Below are 20195 nucleotides of genomic sequence, written 5' to 3' on the forward strand. Positions count from 1 at the left end.
CCCTCTCTCTCTCCATCTGTCCCCTGCTCTCTCTCTCTCTCTCTCTCTCTCTCTCTCAAAATAAATAAATAAACATTAAAAAAATATGAAAGGCAAAACTTGAATATTTAGAAGAGAAAATAGAGGGGACCACTTTATAACTTCATGGTAGGACAGGGTCTCTTAAGCAAAGCACAACATATGGGTAAGTTAGACCACATTAAGCTTCAGAACTTTTTTCAACAAAAACTTAGGTAAGATATAAGAAAAGATTAGCATATGGAATATAGACAAATGGAAAATAATCTATAAGAAAAAAAAAGAAACATGGGTGAAAGACATGGGTGGACCTTTTATGGAAGAGTAAATAGGATTGGCCAGTTGACATGAAAAGATGCTCAATCTCCGTTGTAATTAGGAAAATGGAAATGAAAGCTATAAGGGAACTATGTGAGCTGCTGGATGTGTTAACTAACCTTATTGTGCTAATGATTTCACGACGTATACATAAATCACAGCATCGTACCCCTTAAACTTACACAATCTCAAAAATTTGGGGGGAAAAAAGCGTTACCAAACCACCAGTGACCTTCTACAACTAATCCCACTCGTTTCACATGACCAGTCCCTGAAGTTTTCTTTCTTTTCTGATTTTTTTCCTAAATATTACTCATCGGCTTTAAATAACAAAGATACAACTGTATTTAGGCACCAACACACAATATGCCAAAACCCACAAGACCCACAAAGGTCTAGCATTTTATACTTGCCAGGTTGATCAAAGTTAAGCCTGACAGAGCCACTCACGGGTGAGGATGTGGAGACTGGAGACTCATATATATCTCGCTGGTGAGAGAGTAAGTTGGAAAACCACTTGGAAAATATGTTGGCAAGGTCTTGTAAAGCTATACACGTGCATCCCCTAAATCCCACTCCTTGGTGGATACCTCAGAGAAACCCTTGTTCGTTCGTACAGGGGGATGTGCCGTGAGGACTTTCACAGCAGCACCATGGGTAAAAGCAAAACCCTGGAAACCACCCTCATGTCCATTGATAAGAGAATGGTGAAAGACACTAGGGTGTGTCACACATAAGTGAAAATGGATGGGGCATAGCTACGCACAGACACCTGTGTGAATATTAGGAACATAACACTGAGTTTCAAAAGCAACCTGTGGAAGGCCACATAGAGTAAAATGCCATTTTTTATGAAACTAAAAAGCCAATCAACACTAAAGACGATTTATTGTCTAGAGGGTGAAATGGTGAACGCACAATTCAGAGCTCTGTCTTTTAAAAGTTTAGTTAATTGATTTTGAGGGAGAGAGAGAGGGAGAGAGCAGAAAACTGTGCATGTGCATGCGTGTGTGCACATGTGTGCAAGCAGGAGGGGAGTAGAGAGAGGGAGAGGATCCCGAGCAGGCTCTCAGTGTTGTCCGCGTGGAGCCCGATGTGGGGCTTGGTCTCATGAACTGTGAGATCATGACCTGCAACCATTTCACTGAGGCCCCCAGGCCCCCAGTTCAGATCTCTTTGGAAGAGGCAAGGGGGTGAGTTAGGATCGAGCAAATAGGTGACATTACTATTGTAGGTAATGTTCTGTTTTTCCAGGCCAGTGCTGGATTCATGACATGCGTGTTATAATTACGCTTCATACTTACATACGTGTTTTGTGTGTTCTTCCGTGTGTCTAATGGGGGTAGAGATACAAATGGAGTATCTTTACTGGGGGGAGGGGGTGGCTAGGACTTGACTGGCTGCAGCCACAGTCCCAGGTTGGCTCCCTGGAAGCTGAGGAGTGAAGGGGTGCCTGTGCGGTGTCACCAAGGAGGCCCTACTGGTGCGGGTGGATGAAAGGAGGGGAGCTCTCGTGGGAGGCAAGCTGGAAAGGAACTGCAGCTTCCTTCCAAGGTCTAACAGCTTTGGTGATGTCCTGGGAAAGGGGGGGGGCGGGGGAACTAAATGTGGAAGCAGGTGCACCTCCAGCATGTTGACGTATGAAAAGAACAGAGCCTGGAGTTTCTGGTGAGGGGACCTGTTGTGCCAACCAGGGTCTCTTGGGATCTCTCTGCCCACTTAGTGTGTGGTATTAGTGTGGTACAGTGTTTCCTGTTATTGAACTTCTCGGCACAAAAAATAAAGCTGCTGTGATAGGAGAGTGTCTGTGAGTTGACCTGTCTATAGGGATGTGGAGCCGTAGGAAGGGACGACAGGAACATTCTATGTTCTATAGGTCTGGGGACCCAGTGGTTTTGAGGACAAAGACAGTGGGAGGGGGCTGGTTAGCCTTTTGAAATATCCACAGTTCTAGAGACTTTTCAGTGAACTCAAATAAAACAATGAAAATGTAGAGCATTCTTTCAATTTTAGGGCAGCTTTAGAGTGAAGGCTGTTCGCCCTGTGAAATGAGGATCAGGCCCCCGTCGGGGGTGATGATATGACTGTTTCCGGGGCTCCCAGCCCTCTGTGATCTTTCCTTCTGGGTGTGTTAAAAATCCCCTGCTCTTCGGTATGATGGACGTGAAGAAGTGTGACTACTCCATTGTTTCAACTGAACAGGGGTTCACACTCCTGAACGATGCCCTGACCGGCTGATACCAATGCCTCTTACGGACCCGGTTGTGACATGGCAATGACCGGGAGAACACTTGGCATTTGGGGTGCTCAGAGCGGGTTCTGTTCCTGGTCATTTAGCAAAGTCCCAGTATGATCTGTTGTCTTTTGTGACAAAAGAGGTAGAGGGCCCACATGACCAGCAGAAGGCTAGTCTTCTGGGAGCCTTGGTTTTCTGCTCACGCCAACACTGCTGAAGCCGTGTGACTTTCTGAAATGCCATCCTAATGAAATCACCAGCACAGAGTAGCAGGGGGAGCTTACTGCTAGAAATCTGAATCTGATGGCTCGTCAGGGATTGTGCTTCTTCCTGTGAAGTTAACACAGGACCCTGCCCCCTCCCTCCGTCCTTTTCCTGCTGTCTTCCGTATTGAAGTTTGGTTAAAAATGTCCGTCCCAAATTGATCTGAGCAGGGCTCAAGGAACAAAGCCAATCTCTGGCTTACGGCAGGTACCCTTTAAATGCAAAACCTAACTTGACAACGCATGGCTTCTCCATGCTTTCCAAAGATAGATTTTTAAATGTGTGGAACATCAGGATACAGAAAGCCTTGGCCACCCCTGACCCCTGCCGCCAAATACTTAACATTTCCCCAGTGCTTAAAAGATGGAAAAGGTAACGGTGAACATCGTGCTCCTGGTGTGTGTGGTGACTCCAAATAGCTTATGGGCCTTCTGTATGTATGTTGGAAGCAATAAAGTCATGTTTGCTATTATTGCATTAGATAAAGGAAGCAGCTCAGATCGTGGCATATGGAGATCTCTTTTGCAGTGACTGGCCAAACCATGGGGAAGCCCTCCCTTTCTTTCCCTTCATGATCGGCTTGAGATCTGGGAGGAGGGGCAGGAAAGCCTGGAAAGCCGGTGGGCTTCTAATTGTGTCTTTACAGCCAACTAGGCTACCAAAATGATTGTCTTTTTCTCTCCAAGCCTTACTGACCTGTGGCTAATGAGATTTGTGCTTCGATTAGTTGTAGAACATAAATTAGCTAATCAATGGCAATGGATTCACATTATTTCTCATCCATGAGTTCTGCTGCGGTGATCTGTATTGAATATTCAAATCAATTTCGAATACTCCAGATGATTCCGTTGACGTGGCCCGCTGGAATCTGGAGGCATCTGTAGCCTTGCGGGAGAGGGCGAAGCCAGGCCCAGCTACCACACTTGCCTCTCGTGGTTTCCGGAGCTCTGCAAACTGCCTTGTTTTCCCTTGTACACAGTAAGGGCCATACAGGGTTCAGGAGAAGGTTGTGTGTAAAAGGCAAGAGAGACCCCCGGAGAACGCACAGCCTGAGGTGGCCTCTTTCCCGAAAAGGAACAGGGCTAAATGGACATCAAAAAGTAGGTGAGCTGCTTTCAGGTTTTGGATACGCAAACTTTACCCGGAGTAAGTCTTGGGTCAGTATCTTCACTTTTCCGCGCTGGGAAGCGTTTCCTCGCGCTCTGCTGTAGTTGTCTCGTCTGTACAATTAACCGGCATCTTGGCATAAAATGTGGAAATTTGTACAGTCTTTAAGGCATCTGTGGGCTTTATGGTAGAAGGTTCTGTTAGTACTGAAGCCACAGAAAATTAAATGTTCCCCAAAGAACCTCCAGATGTGCTTTATTCTAATGGGGTCATTATGCAGTAAATTAAAAGGCAGGGTAAATGGAACTGTAAAATTTAAATTACTCTAAAACCACATCTCTTTGCTTTGAGCATTCATTTGTGGGGTTGCATTTGCAATAAATGTGAATTAGGCAGCTGCAATAACTGTTAATCATATATTTATAAAATAGTAATGAGGAAATGAATAGCAGAGTAAGACAGCTGCACATTTCTCTAATAGTGTGTCAACTGTGAACATAATAAGATGTGGAACATTGTTTGGTGCTGGGCTGATAATACAGCTGCATGTAAGAGATCGCTTCAGCCTCTTAACTTTACATGAAATTATACATAAAATCCATAAAAGCCCATAATGATGCATTATGCCTCTGAATTGTATTCAATATTTTTCTTTGCTTTGATTTTCTGAAATGAGCTCTACCTTCACCAAAGCCATCTTCCAGGCATCAGTGAGGCTTTTGTTTCAGGCGGTGTCGGGCTTCGAAGATTGCAATTGGATTTAAAGAAAGCAGGGCCGGTGCAGGCGAGAAGTTAATGGTAGGGCTTTGTTTTGCTGTCTCGGGGTTGCTGTACATAGCCGAAGGCACGCCTTGTCCTGGGTGAGGACGGTGGGCGGACAGGCCTCCCCAGCCGCCCCCTGATGTCAGGACTGTGGTGAGAGGCCACTCCCAGCCACTCCCAGTCCACCAGAGACCTCGGGCTGCAGGCGACCTTCGGCCACTGTCCAGACAAGCGTCTCCTCTGGGGCCGGGGATGGGGGCGCGGGTGGGTCTAAAAAGATGGGGAGCATCCTATGGACCAGAGTTTGGGAAGGATGGCTCTCCTGGTGGGTGGGAGGATGGCTGTTACTCAGAAGCCTTCATGGCCTGGTGTTTGGACAAACCCCTTTTCAGTGACCATCTGGAAACTGGGGCTTTGAGGTAGATTTCCCCCTGAGGGCAAAGAGGCAGGGAAGGGGATGATCGAGTGCTCGTGTGGAGAGCTGGTTCTGGGACGATGTCCTCCCTAGCATGGCTGGGATAAAGCGGGAGCTCCTTGTAGAACATTCAGGCCTCTGCATGGGCTGACCCAACCGAATCTCTCCCATCCCCACATTAAACACCCACAGGGTGTCAGATCTGCCACACCCTTGGGGTTTGGTGCTTTGAGTATGCTGTTCCTTTTGTCTGAAATGTTTTTCCCTGCTTGGCAAATTCCAGTCGTTCCCAGACTTCCCCCTTGTGAAGCCTTCCCAGACTCTTGGGCATCTTTCCCTTCTTCCCTGGTACTCATCGTACAATGTGTGCATCTCCATTAAGACAGCAATCTTAACTGCACCTCGGGGTACTGTAAGCTGGTATTAGCATTCCCCTCTGACTGAGGGCTCCATGATTGCATCCTGGGTTTTGGTGCTTGACACGTTTTGTTTTGGAAAATGAGTGCAGAATATAGTTACTGGCGATTGGTATAGGTTTAGAGAAAATGGCCTGGAAGGGTCCAACTTGAAACTTTGTTGGTGTTTCTAAAACTAGGATGGGTTCCCCTTTTCTTTTTTTAAAAACAATTTTTTTTTTAAAGTTTATTTATTATTGAGAGACAGAGAGAGAGAGACAGAGCATGAGCGTGGGAGGGGCAGAGACAGGAGAAGGGACAGAATCCGAAGCAGGCTCCAGGCTCTGAGCTGTCAGCACAGCGCCCGACGCGGGGCCCGAACTCACAGACTGTGAGATCATGACCTGAGCCGAAGTCGGACGCTTAACCGACTGAGCCACCCAGGCGCCCCGGGTTCCCCTTTTCTAAGGGCAGCCCCCAGTTCTTGGGATGAAAGGTGGCTGTCTGCAAGGGCTGAAGGTGCAATTCTAATGGTTAGAGTGCCCCTACGATGTTCATTGTGGGATGTTTCAAAATAGAAAGTCAAGAGTTCATAACCACTCTCCCATCACACAAGACTTTTGTATGCCCTCACTGAATACGGTGTATTGGCAGAGACTGGAGCCCCCCATTCCCCCTGAGAGGGAGGGAGAGAAAGAGAGAAGAGGACAAGGGGAGGAAGGGCAGGGGGAGGAGGAGGAGGGGGAAGGAGATTGTTATACACCCATACACTGAACATCCTATAATCTCCTCCTAAACAATATTTACTTCCCAGTATTTCAGTATTGAATGTTTTTAACCAAAAATTTTTTGTTACAAACATATAATATGGTCATTATTGCAGAAAATGTGGAAAACAGAACATGCACAAAGAAAAAAATAAATGTCACCCACAACCACTCCCTTACCTGGAGATAATTCCCATTAACATTTGACGTACATTCTTTCAGTCTCTGTTGTACTTGTGTTCATATTCACCAATCTAGATACGATCGTACTGTGCATAATAACATTTTGAAACTGGTTTTTATGTGACATAGTACGGACATTTTTCATATCATTAGATATTCTTCGACCTCACAATACGTCATTCAACATGACCTCATAGAATGTACAACATAAGGAATTCCATAATTTATGTAATAACCATTCTCTTTTGTTTAAAAATTCCGTAGCTTAATCATTCTTTGCATGTTTAACCGTTCTCTTACGGTTTAGCCATTCTTCATTTGTTGAATATTTATGAACATTTTTTTGCTCTTTTAAATAATGTCATTAGAATCCTGAAAACCCTTTGCTAATTTCATAAGTAAAGTACGATGCGTCATTGTAATTGTATTTTTACTTTATTTCTAGTAAAGTCGAATTTTTCTCTTTGTGTTTTGCTTACTTACATGCATTTTTTCTTCTGAGATGATTAAGTACAGCCTTATTAAATTAGGGAACAGGGCCAGCACTGAGTGTTTATGGGATGCATTATTCATTTAGTCCTCATATTAACCCCATTCATAGACACTGTGGTCCACGTGGGATAAGGGGGACCAAGGCTCGGAGAGGTTGAGGGTCCTCCCTGGGACACAGCCAGTAGGTAGTGGACCCCGCTACGTTGCAGTGAATGAGGCGTCATTTTTCTACTGGAATGCTGATGGCTTTCTTTTTAATTTAATGGAGCTGTTTCCATAGTAAGTATTTAATTTTCTGTCCATATATATATTTATATAGCGTAGTCCTTTGAACGGAAACTATCATGTCCCAAGGAAAGGACTTTCCCCCTAGAAAGCCATTGCTCTTTCCACCCGACTTTGTTCAGAGATTCACCTGCTTAGTGGTTCCACTTTTTGGATTCTTCCCTCTTGTCATCTAGTGATATTGTCACCATTGGCAAGGTTGGGGGAGTGAGGACTATGGTTCGTCTCCTTCATGTGAGGAAATTGAGGACTTCCCAGTCTTAGAGATTTGGCAGGCAAGCCAGTTAAACACAAACAAAATCCCAAATAGCATTAACAACACAGACCAACAAATCAAAGCAACCAGAACAAAAAGTACCCCAGTGTGGTGAGTCAGTTGGTTTGGATTGTGGGTAGGCTTGTCAGGTAAAATATAGAATGCTCAGTTACGTGTTAGCATCAGATAACCAATATTAAAATTACTAAAAATAGTAAAAACAAACAAACAAAAAAAAACCCTGAAAAATGTTCTGTGCTCTATTTGGCACATACTTACCCTAAAAAATTATTGTTGTTAGCGATTTGTTAGGAGACTTTTAGTCTTTCTACAAATATAATGTGGAGCCCTAACATATGTAGCAGCTAAAAAGGGCATTTTAGCAGTATAAATTTATTTTGGAAGTTCAAATGAACAATATTTTAAAACTGATCAATAAGAACCATAAAACTGTTTTGAATTTGGGCCTGTGAGTTACCTTCACAGCTTCTAACAGCCTCAGCTCCAATTCAAGTTAGATTCTGTTTTTTTTTTTTTTTTTTTCATGGCAGTGAGTAAATCCTCTTGCAAATGGCAATTAAAAAAAATAGATTACCTTAAAATTAGAGGATACTCATCAATTAAAGAGTAATACAGGAGAATATTTATTCTGAGATGTGCTCAGAAACAAGTTGCCACATTTGTTAACACATTCGACTATCTCCAGTGTGCTCAATTTCTGAAAGGCATGTGGCTCTGATAAAAGAATATGTACAGTAAAAGATGAATTTGATTCAAGTATTCAAGACCCTCTGAGTATTCAGAAGAGCCCCAGGCTAGAGCAAACTTAAAACTTGGGGTGGCCTGCCCTCGTCCATGGCTTTCTGGACAACAAGGCTGTGTTGTGCAGTTGGGGTGGCCAGTGCCCAATGCAAAATTGTTGGTCATCTTGACATCAAGAAGCTCTTCTTGGGGCACGCCAAAGCTTGCTGTGGTAGTCTCGGTGCTGGCTCCAAGGAAGGGCCTGTGTATGCCCGTAGGAGCCTGTAGGTGTTCGATCATTGTCCGCTTTTCCCTCTGGAATAGTAATGGCTACCCCTTATTGAGTGACTGTTAAGTGCCAGGACTCGTGTAGTGGCTTTACATCGCTGAAAGCGTACTATGGCGGAGAAATGAAGTGTGCTTACGTAACTCCCAGGCAGGGGAGTGAGTGAGGCTGGAAGAGACTCTGGAAAGTCCATTATGGTGGGTGACCAGAGCCAAAGGGCTTTCTGGGCGGGTGGGTCTGGTGCACCTCACAGCCTTGGTTTTGATGAGCGGGCTAGTCCCCTGCAGGTGGGATGCCATCCCACGGCCTCCCTCCTGCCTCCGCTCCACTAAGCAAGGTAAGGTATGGCTGTGATGGCACCAGAGAACATTTGTTGAGGAACAAATGAATAGCGTGAGACATTAGACTGCTAGGGGACGTGCCCACGTCAGTCCAAGCCTGCTGGAGGATGAGCAGACCAGTAGTAGCTTGATGAAGGTTGAGGTCAGAGGCCACTTCTTACAATGGTGAGCCAGGCACTTAACCTTTCTGAAGTTCAATTTTCTCGCCTGGAAAAACATGGGGCAAACAACCACAGTGGTGATAATAGTCACCAGTTTAGGGGATACTCTCCAGTACTACATGTCAGACGTGGTTCTCAAAGTGTCTCCTGTATTAATTCATGTAATTCTTGCAGTGACCCTCCCTATGAGATAGGCAATTTTACCCCAGTTTACAGGTGAGGAAACAGAGACACACAGGACCTTGTGCCCAAGGTCACACAACTAAGGCAATCTGGCCTCCCCGTTCATGCTCTTAATTTTTGTGTCCTGCGTCTGTGCAAAAGGTGTCTTGGGGTGTCTTCCAGGCCCGTTCTCTGCTTCTCTGAGAATTGCCCCTCCCCATCTCCCATATGTCCTTGCAGCCATATTTATGCTGTGATCTGTTCCTTGGCCACGGATCCGATCACAGGGGACCTTAGAGCCAAGCTGGGCCTCGTGTTCTGTCTGAGAATATGGAGTTGGGACTCTGGGATATAAGTTGATCTCCACTGTTTACGTAAACATATAGTGCCAGGTGGTAGGGGGTGTCTCTGTTTTCCCCCCTCAATGTCCAAAGCAGAGAAAGGAGAGAGTGGGTATCTGATTCCTGCCAAAAAGGGGCTTTGATGTGAAGATCACATTAAACAATGCCTGTAGACAGGACTTCATATACTCTGATCTTGGAATAAATGATCGTTTAGGATGCTTTAAAAGTTCATAGGTATTACGCCCTCGCATCCTTTTTAGGTTAAGTTTGGCCAAGATGAATTCCCTGCGCTATGTTAGTTTGACGGGAGTATTCTTATTTCACAGAGATGATGCTATGCCCACGGGGCCATTTTTCCACATGGGTGGTGCGTGGGGACACCCGTGAGACTCCCTGAAAAAGCCCATCTCCCCAGCAGCCTCAGCCACATGGCTTGAGTTCCATTGGTAACATTCCGGCGGCAACAAAGGAAAAGGTTGCGCAGGTCGCCGTGGGCCTTTGTGGAGGACTGCTAATCTCCCCCAAATCACTGGCCTTTGAATCTCTATTGCATCCAGCTTTCTTTTTGTATATCGGCTCCATTAAAAGTGATTAAAGTGGAGATCTGATTGGATAAGGTCATCCAAATTCTGTAAACGCCACTTGCACACAAACGAACGCTTGCAATCAGTTTAATTTTTCAAATAAGATGATTAAATTCTATTATTGTCAGACCATTTTTTATTAAGAAAAACCTTTTAAAATGTTAATTATCGGGGCCCTTGAAACACTTTCATCTTCCCCGACTTCGCTCTTGAGCGGGAAGTATCTGCGTGTTCCCAACACCAACCAAAGGGAGGTGCAGGCTCCCCTATTTTACATCTGCAACTATTTTCCTTTGCTCTAATATTTATGTGAATTTAACTTTAATTTTTCTGCCTTTCATCTTCTGAGTTAGTCATAGAATGCACAGATCGCTCCTTCACGGCTTCCTTCCTGTTTATTTGCCTTAACAATAGATTCATTAACTAGATTTGGGTGCTCAAGCCGTGCGACCACATTCATTTCAAAGGAAGATTTAATGGCATTTCATATTTTTCTACATTAAGGAAGATTAAAGTATATTACAATACCCTTTGCTGCCCTATTTTCTTCATTTTAGAAGTGGTCAGTTTTAACATTTTTTCCCCCCTCTCTTTCTTTCATCTGCAGTGTTCGATAAATTGTCCAGGCCCTTTCAGATGATAGGCCCAGCAAATTGAGTTCTATATTACGACTCAGAAGCATTGTTTAGCCCATCAGCAGTCAGATAAAGCACCCCTATTCACACAGGACATCAAAAGAACAAATATATGTTCGAAGTGGGTAAAAAGAGGACTGAGGCTCAGATACTTCATTTTCTTAATTGTTAGTGATTATTAGGCCAGTTTCAGGGTGATCATTTTGCGGACTCTGAACCTATACTTACTTGCCTGATGTAATAGTGCTGTGAAATCTACATCCGTGTCTGCATAGACCTGGATCCAGATTCATGGCCACAAACGACACCATTTGCAGACAGGGCGGGGGCGTCATCTTTTAATAGCCCAAGGGGCAGGCACACTCACCTTTTGATAGTGGGCAGTAGTGTGAAATGCAAGATTCGAACTTATGCCTTTTTATTTCAGCCATGTGCCATCTTGCGAAATAGTCAGGAGACTTTCAGGCATTCTCAAGCTAGAACAAGGGAGAGATTAAGATTTAAGCTCTTTTATTTTTATTTTTTGTAAGGTAGGGGAGGTCAAGGCTGTCAGGTGGCCCCTGGGCCGAAGTTTTATTCAGGAGTGCCATCCATCAGCCCAGATCATCACAGGGAGCCCTTCCCCATCTCAATAAATGCAGCATAACCTCGCTGGACACAGACCCTAAACAAAAAGTTTGGGGATGTCAGTACGATGTGGGAGGAGAGGGCAGAAGACAGATTTTACGACAGTACAATCATGGGGTGTGGGTTTTAGGCAATAAGCAGGTAGCCTAGTTTTCTCAAAAGAAAAAAGAAAATAATGGAAAAGTGTAACATTCATTCGGAGGCCTCAAAGGCATAAAAAACCCAATTCCAACTGTTATAGGTCCCTGCAGGAGTCTACAAAAGAACTAAGCTTTTTAAGTAAGAAAACTAGATTCTGGCCCACAGGGCCCTGTCACAGCTGCTTAATGGATGAAACTCTTTGGATATAAATATGCTGTTTACTTCTCAGCTTCAGCTTTCATAAAATATAACCTTTTTATGATTTACGACCCACAGAAAAACTGGAGGATGGATTTTTAGCTCTGAATTGGTTGGATGTCAACAAGAAAAATATAGACAACATATCGAAGTAGCAGGGTGTTAATGCCACACAAAATGATGAAATTATTTTTGTTTAGAAAAGTTAAGTTTGTTCTTAAAGTTGTTGGTGGATGGCAGTTGTGAGAGGCAGGGCTCATGAAAACCTGTGAAATGTCTCCCGTTTTCATGTGCTTGGCCAGTGGCTGAGAAGTTTGGGCATATTGACTTCAGTCCTCAATCAGTAACGTCTTGTTGAAAAGTTTAGGCCAGCCACAGAGTCTTGAAAAGCGGGAACGGTCCTTCTTTGTCTAAATCATTCATTGCTACATTTTGGTTATGTTTTCCCCTAAAAGACGTAGAAGCCGCCCCTGATCCTGCCACAGGAGATGACAGAAGAAGACTTTTTTCCAGAAAGATGATTGCAAAAATGAAAAGCAAAACAACAAATAAGCAAACCAAAAATCAAGTGAGCAAACAAACGAAACCCCCAAATAAGCAAGCAAGCGAGCAAAAGCAAAACCCTCAAATCGAAAGCAACTACAAACTCCCCCCTAATCAATCACAAAGGCCAACCTGGTCTTTGGGTGTCAGACTGGAAAAAGATTGCATGCTAACTTGGCATTCAGGGATTTCTATTTGTTTTACAGCTTTTTTAGTTGAGTATATAAATATATATTTCTATATCCAGTTTGTCTTTTGTTCGTGCCTTAAAAAAAAATCATATAGCATTAAGGTTCATTTTTTTTTTTTTTTTGATGGGTGTGGAGAGAATCTGATACCAGATAGATTGGCTAGGAAGTTTGAAAATAGTATTGCCAGTTAAAGGAATGAGGTTGTCAAAACCAAAGAGCTTTTCTCTTTTGACTCTTCCAAGCACTGAAAGAAAGAATTTACTGTGTGCTTTGAAAGCTACACTTATCAAATTAAAATCTCTTGCTCTGGATGTTGGAAGACCAGACCTTTAGTCTGTCTACAGTCTAGAAAGAGTAGAGGTGTGAGGCCATGCCTTGGAGGGCTGTCTTGTGGTGACCCGAATGGAAGAGATCCTTCTCACCCACTGTTCTCTCATTTTAGACAAAAGATCCACCAAGAAGAACACCAAAGATGCCCACCCACATCCTTGGGTAGCCATGCATAACCTCTGTCCCTGGGAGAGACCTGTAGCCCTAGAAGGTAGAGCTGCCACAGCCATGTGGTTTAGGGGGAAAAAGAACATCGGCCAGAATTTTCATGAGTGTCAGCACCTACCTGTAGAATATCTCAACTCTTGTATTCTTTTTTTTTTTTTTTTTTTTTTTTAATTTTTGAGACAGAGAGAGACAGAGCATGAACAGGGGAGGGGCAGAGAGAGAGGGAGACACAGAATCCGAAACAGGCTCCAGGCTCTGAGCTGTCAGCACAGAGCCCGACGCGGGGCTCGAACTCACAGACCGTGAGATCATGACCTGAGCCGAAGTCGGACGTTTAACCGACCAAGCCACCCAGGCGCCCCACAACTCTTGTATTCTTTAGTCAACCAAGGTTCAGGAGGTAACTTCAAGAAGTCTCCTGGCTTTCTGTTTATTTTTAGAGGAACATGCTGTTTATCTTTGGTTAGAAGTCCTCAGGGTGGGGACGCCTGGATGGCTCAGTCAGTTAAGTATCTGGCTCTTGATTTTGGCTCAGGTCATGATCTCACAGTTCATGAAATCAAGCCCGAGGGGGGCTGTGCACTGACAACGAGGAGCCTGCTTGGGATTCTCTCTCTCTCTCTCTCTGTCTCTGCCCTTCCCCTGTTCACTAGCACATGTGTGCACACATGGTCTTTCTCTCTCTCTCTCTCTCTTTCTCTCAAAATAAATACGTAAACTTAAAAAAAAGAAGCACAAGAAGGCCTCAGGGTGGAGAAAAGGGCTGTGTATTCTCAGCCAGGACCACTCAGTCAAGCTAGGAGCCAGTGTTGAGTTCAGGCAATGTTTTGTAAACAGTGAGGAGTGCCTGAGGGCCCTTAAGGTCTGTGTTGGCTGTTAGGGGAATATTAAGATAAATTTCCTCATGTACTCAGTCCATATAGATTGCGTACTACAAACCAGATGCGATACAAGGTGTTTGGACCTAAAATAGTGATTTCATTCCCCATGAGACTCTCATTTTAGAAGGGGGATCTATAAGCCCACAGGCAATTACGATCTAAGTTGATCAATTTTTAGGCCCCTTTGAAATCACATGGAAAGGGATTGATAGGGATAGGGGTGGTTATCAAGGAAGGCTTCCTCGTGGGAGAAGCAATCGGTATTTCTGGAAGCAGTGGAACCACACCACATGGAAATGTTTGGAAGTCGACAACTTTATGGAATGATAAAAGAGCAGACGAGATTCAGGGCGGCCCGAGTATGGAGTATACTTAGATTAGGCATCAGTTCGTAGTTCAGAATGGTGTTCCCCAATCTTTAGTGAGTGTGTGGTGGGGTGGCATAGGGTGTAAGGGAGAACTCTTGAAAAATACAGACTGCTGAGTTCCAACCAGAGAATGGGCTTGGCCCTCCATAGCCCAGCACGCATGGCCCAAGGCTTCAGGTTAGAGACCATTCAGAAGACCCGTGAGAGCACATGCCTCTGAGTCAGAACCTTGCATGAATCCCTGCTTAGACCGGAAAAGTCAGACCTGAGGGGTGCCTGGGTGGTTCAGTCAGTTAATTGTGCAACTTTGGCTCAGGTCATGAACTTGTGGTCCATGAGTTCAAGCCCCGCGCCAGGCTCTGTCCTGACAGCTCGGAGCCTGGACCTGTTTCGGATTCTGTGTGTGTGTCTCTCTCTCTGACCATCCCCTGCTCTCTCTCTCTCTCTCTCCAAAATAAATAAATATTTTAAAAATTAAAAAAAAAAAGGCAGACCTGAGATTGGCCCAGATATTGTCCAGGGAGCATTGCAAACCTTGAGGGGCAGTTCCTTGTAACCTCATAATCCCACGAGGTTCACCCTCAACCCTAGAGGCCAACCTTGACCCTCGCACGTCTTCCAGAGCAGACTGAGGGTTTGCTCTGTCATTGATACAAACAATGTCCGTTTATTCTGCACATATTGGGTCCTTGCCTAATCCTGTGGAGTGGAGAGGGATGTGGCCATGTTAAAGGCCTTGCCACACCGGCGGGGACTTCAGAACAAGGTTTTGTTACTTTTCCAGTTTAAATGAAGTAACTCAATGCTCATGGCTCCTACTTCAAGAATCCCCTTCTTTGCTTTCCAAGGACCTCCTCCTAGGAACACAGGGGTCTATGCCTAGTCCAAGGGATCAGTCCTGTGACTCTCCCCTTCCTAGGCCTTGTATCCTTCTGGACATAACCATAATTGCACATGGTATCAAAACCATCACCATTGTCATCGTCACCATCACCACCGTCAGCATCATCATGACCGCATCCTAGAGCTGCTTTATGCATACAATTGCTTGCGATCCCCCTAACAGTCCTGGGGGGCATGTGGGGTGGGATTATTGTCTCCATCTTACAGATGCAGAAACTGAGCCTCAGAGGTTATGGGTTTTTTTCCAGATCACGCGGAAGGCGTGATCCCTTGCACACAATGAAGCCAGCTCCGCCTGCCAAAGAGATGTCAAGAACGTTTCCGTTTCGGGCCGGGGGCACTGCCGTATAGCAGTGCCTTGCAGAGAAGAACGTACCAGCTGCCAGATGTGCTCCACATATGCTAGCTGCCCTCAGTCTCTCTGGGTCAGGGAAAAGGCCCATCCAAGGGGGTAGACACAGGCTGCAGAGCTGGGAAGACAGAGATCTCTTTGCCGCCTTCAGGGCTCAGTTTAGGAATTACAGATGCTCAAGGAAGAATGAAGCAGGCTTGACGCAGGCTGGGGAGATGCCTAGGGCTGGGCTGAGGGCTCCTCAGGAAGGATCTCTTCCCAAGGATCCTGACAGCAATGCTCTGGAATTATTCTTCCCCAAGACCTGGATCAAGAAACTTACCAGACATTCTTAAAGAACTGATAGCTCAGTGTGGTCCTCAAGAGAGGTTTGCAGACCTGTCCTGGGAGTGCGTGTGAATCGGTGGGTAATGAAGCGCCTTTTTTGCTCGGGGCCACAGGGCCTTGGGGCGCTAGGAGCCAAGTAGGGCTTCCCCTGTGTATCCTGCCACCATGCCAAGCAGTCTGGGATACCAAGAAACGGAGATAAGAACGCTTCCTGCCCCTGGGGAGAGGGTGTGGGTGGGAGGGTGTGGTGGGCATTTGGCCATCCAGAGACAGGTCACAGAATGCACTCATTTGAGAAGCCTGTGAGGCTCCAGCCCAGGAATCACCCTGTGTGGAGGCTTGAGGCCAATGGGGCAGAGGGAACAGGTGCTCTGAGTTGGAGAAGAAGGAAGCCTCTTTAGACGGGGATACACAGCCTTGATCTGGGCGGGCATGAGGAGGGGCAGCGATACCGGTGGAGCCCCGCTGGGGAGCTGGGGATAATGGAAACCACAGCAATGGCGAGGGACACAGCCAGAGAGAAGCCAGAGAGAGATGGACTGTCTCTAAATCTCACTTTCTTCACCTAAAAATGGGGCTCGGGCGCCTGGGTGGGTCAGTCGGTTAAGCCTTTGACACTGGCTCAGGTCATGATCTCGCGATTTGTAGGTTCAAGCCCCACGTCGGGCTCTGTGCTGACAGCTCGGAACCTGGAGCTGCTTCAGATTCTTTGTCTCCCTCTCTCTCTGCCCCTCCCCCACTTGCGTTCTCTCTCGCTCTCTCTCTCTGTCTGTCTGAAACAAAAACATTAAGAAGATTTAAAAAAATGGGGCTCATGATGTGTCTCTTCATGCACAGTGGTCACAGGTTGGGAGTTGTTTTCTTGGTTGAATTAGTTCTGGTTTTGTTTTTCGTCTTTTCCAGTGCAAATCTCTGGGGGCCCAAGGGTGCTCAGTAAATATTTGTTAAGCTCTTGAAGGCGGAGCAGGGGTTCGTGTGGCCCGCAGGGCAGCCATAATTATAATGGATCAAGAAGCCCTACAGGCCCGTCTAGACAGGGAGCGACGGCAGGAATCGATGGGCGTCGAGGAGAGGGAGGTGAAGGAGGTAAGACGGGCTGAAATGAGCAGTGGCTGGGAGTCAGCCATTCCGGGTTCTGTTCTCATTCTGCCCAAGGTTTCAGGGTGGCTTTGGGCGAGTTCCTGAGCCGGTTTCCGTGATCAGAACAGAGGTGGGGGGTGGGCTTCAAAAGGCTCTTCCAATACCGACGTTCTGAGAATGTGTTTGGTGTTGAACTACTGTGGATCTAGAGACTGCGCCCTGCTGGACCCTGTCCCCCAGGCCACCACGTTGTGAGACAGGCGTTTCCATTTTACGGATGTGGAAACCAAGACCAGGGCGCAAATCTGGTTGTCAACAAATGCAGTGCTGGGTCCTGGTCTGTCATCTTAGGTGGTGCTCCAGGTCGTAACCCTGTCAACCAAGGGATGCCACTGTGCCAAGTCGCGGCCTGGAACCTCCAGGGCGACCACAGAGCGTGGTCCCGCTGCCACCTACATCCCCCCCTCCTGTCAACCATTAGCCTGGTGACAAGAAGTCCATGCCAGTGTCCTTACAAGCTGTAGAGTGCAGAGTGCTCCGAGGGCCTGTGAGCCGTGAGTCTTTCTGCATCAGAGGACTGTAGGGCCAGGAGATCATTTCTGTCTCCTGCTCACTCCAGGATGTGGTGGGTCCTGGAGAAAGAAGACAAGCCTAGAAGTCAGGTCACTTGTCCCCAAGTAAAAGTCTCCCATTCTTTCTCTCTTCCCCTTGGAGTTTTTTCATCTTGGTTCACAGGGGGGGGTCTTTGGAAGGTGGGAGCTCAAACTCCCATCTCCTGTGGCTCTTCTGGTTGAACTCCAGGAAAATCCACCCCTATTGTTTTTTGACCTTCAGCTCTCCTCCCTGCCCCAGTTTCCAGGCTGGCCCTGACACAGCTGACTAATATCCAAAAGGAACAATCGGTAGGAAAAAAAAAAAAACAATCTTGGTGCTTTAATTAAAAACCCATGTTTGGCTTGTGTTCAGAGGCATATTTTTGCATCTTAAAATGTTTCTTTTCCCTTTGTAGTTGGGCTTTGCTTATAAATAGGGCTGGCTTGGAGTCACATTAATTTAATTTTATCTGTGATCCAGATCAGCCCAGAATGCTATTAATTTGGATTTGACTGCCAGCAGAAAACAGCATTCACTAATATCCACTTTTTAGCTAGGTAATCGTGTAGTAATTAGGATGCGTGTTGTACATAATCTTGATTTAAATAATCCTCGGTTAGTTTTTTGTCTACATAGATAAAAAAGCTATTTTGTCAGTATTTTGGAAGTAGGAAATCATCTTGATTATTTTAATCAAAATCAGCATTTGTGAATTGTGGCGTTCTTTTATGAACAATTAATGTACAAGGCAGAGATTTGTCTCTCTGCCCTGCGTTGTAGATCTGTCTTGAATGCATTAAGATAGAGGAGAAGTGGCAGTCTTGAGGCCCCCAACCCACACTGGTCTCATCTCTAGGTCTTGGTGGCCTGAGGGTTAGCTCTGGAGCAATTCCAGGTGATTGCAAATCCTGGCTCTGTCACTCAGAAATGGCAGGTAAGGTAAGGACCTTGGCAGGTACTTACATGACCACGACGGTTGTTCAGATTCCTCATTTGTAAACGCGGAGACTGATACCTACCTGGGGATTAGTTGTGGCGTGTTGAATTCCCCCCAGTGTCCTTTCCGTATGCTTTCATCGCCAAGAGGCAGTGTCCCACGGTGATCCAAAGCAGGGATTGGCAAGCTTTTTCTGCAAAGAGCCAGACAGTAAATATTTTAAGTTTTGCAGGCCATACATTCTCCGTTGCATCTACTCAGCTCTGCCGTTGTAGCTCAGAAGCAGTCATAGACAATACACAGATGAGCGGGCGTGGGTTTGGGCCACCTGTCACAGCTGGCCAAGCTCTGATCTGGAGAAAGGCTTAGGAATCAGACGACCATAACGTGGAATCCGGTCTGACACTCAACTATCACGTGTGACCTTGGACAGAGTATGTAAGTTTTCCTTTGTCCATACCAACCACAAGGGTTAGGGGCAGAGAGACACACACGCAGAATCCCAAGCAGGCTCCAGGCTCTGAGCGGTCAGCACAGAGCCCGACACAGGGCTCGATCTCACGAGCTGTGAGATCATGACCTGAGCCGAAGTCGGACGCTCAACCGATGGAGCCACCCAAGCGCCCCAGTCACTGGCATTCTTACTCGTGATTGCCTGTGTCTCTTTCCTTGAGCTTCATGCATGTCTTTCCTTTGTTTTGGCTAACAGGGGTGATGTAAGGGAAGTCACAGGGCCAGTGGCCTGGGTTCTGGGATCTGCTGGGGTGCACTGGGAGCTCTGTGGCTGGAGAAGCTGGTGTTGGGGATGTGGAATGCTGGTGCTACTCCCATGACGGCCGCTGGGCTTGGCAGAGGGGATGGTCATTTGTAACATGTGTCCTTTGTAGTCTCTTTAGTGCCACCATGTTTTTCACATTTTGGTGCTTTTTGTTGTGATCTTAAAACAGCGCCCAGATGTAGGGAAGTGCTGTGTAGTACCCCCAAGAGTAAGAAGGCTGTCACGTGCCTTACATTAGATAAGTTTCATTCAGGCGTCAGTTACAGCGCTGTTGGCCGTGAGTTCGGAGTTAATGAATAAACAATGTATATTAAATAATATGTCTTTTGGGGGCGCCTTAGTGGCTCAGTCGGTTGAGCGTCTGACTTTGGCCTGGGTTGTGGTCTTGTGGTTTGTGGGTTCAAGTCCCGTGTCGGGCTCTCTGCTGTCAGTGTGGAGCCGGCTTCGGATCCTCTGTCCCTCTCTCTCTCTGCGCCTCCCCTGCTTACGCTCTCTCTCTCAAAAGTAAACCTTAAAAAATAAATAAATAAAATGTCTTTAAACAGAAACACACATAAAATAAAGTTGTCTATTTACTGATTTTTGAAACTGTGCCCAGGGGCGCCTGGGTAGCTCAGTCAGTTAAGTGTCTGACTCTTGATTTCATGATCAGGTCATGATCCCAGGATTGTGAGATCGAGCCCTGTGTTGGGCTCCATGCTGAGTGTGGAGACTGCTTGGGATTTTCTCTCTCCCTCTCTGCCCCTCCACCACTAACATGCACGCAAGCATGTGCTCTCTCTCTTTCTCTCTAAATGAATAAACATTAAAAAAAGAAAGAGAGAAAATGTGCCCAGAGGCTCTTAGGGACCCAACCCTATTTCCCATGGGGCAGTGGTTTAGTATTTGTTAATTCAGTGTTCACGGTGACTTTATCGACCATGAATACTACAGCTGATGAGTATCTACAGTGACCTGTTATACAGGTCATTGTATACCTTAGAAAGAAGGGTTTCAGTTGTATGATAAGGGTAGAAACGAGATTG

At 45.9% G+C, this 20195-nt stretch overlaps 1 long non-coding RNA gene across 1 annotated transcript; it reads right to left on the bottom strand.

Moving 5' to 3' along the window:
- Positions 1-3338: 3338 nt before the first annotated feature.
- Positions 3339-6629, bottom strand: LOC123577541. The gene is made up of 2 exons (XR_006701913.1): positions 6463-6629; positions 3339-4123 (listed from the first exon to the last, which is right to left on the bottom strand). It is a non-coding gene; the product is annotated as an uncharacterized LOC123577541 (long non-coding RNA).
- Between the last annotated feature and the right edge of the window lie 13566 nt (positions 6630-20195).

This window comes from Leopardus geoffroyi, chromosome D2 (assembly GCF_018350155.1).
Source record: "Leopardus geoffroyi isolate Oge1 chromosome D2, O.geoffroyi_Oge1_pat1.0, whole genome shotgun sequence".
Classification (NCBI taxonomy): Eukaryota; Metazoa; Chordata; class Mammalia; order Carnivora; family Felidae; genus Leopardus; species Leopardus geoffroyi.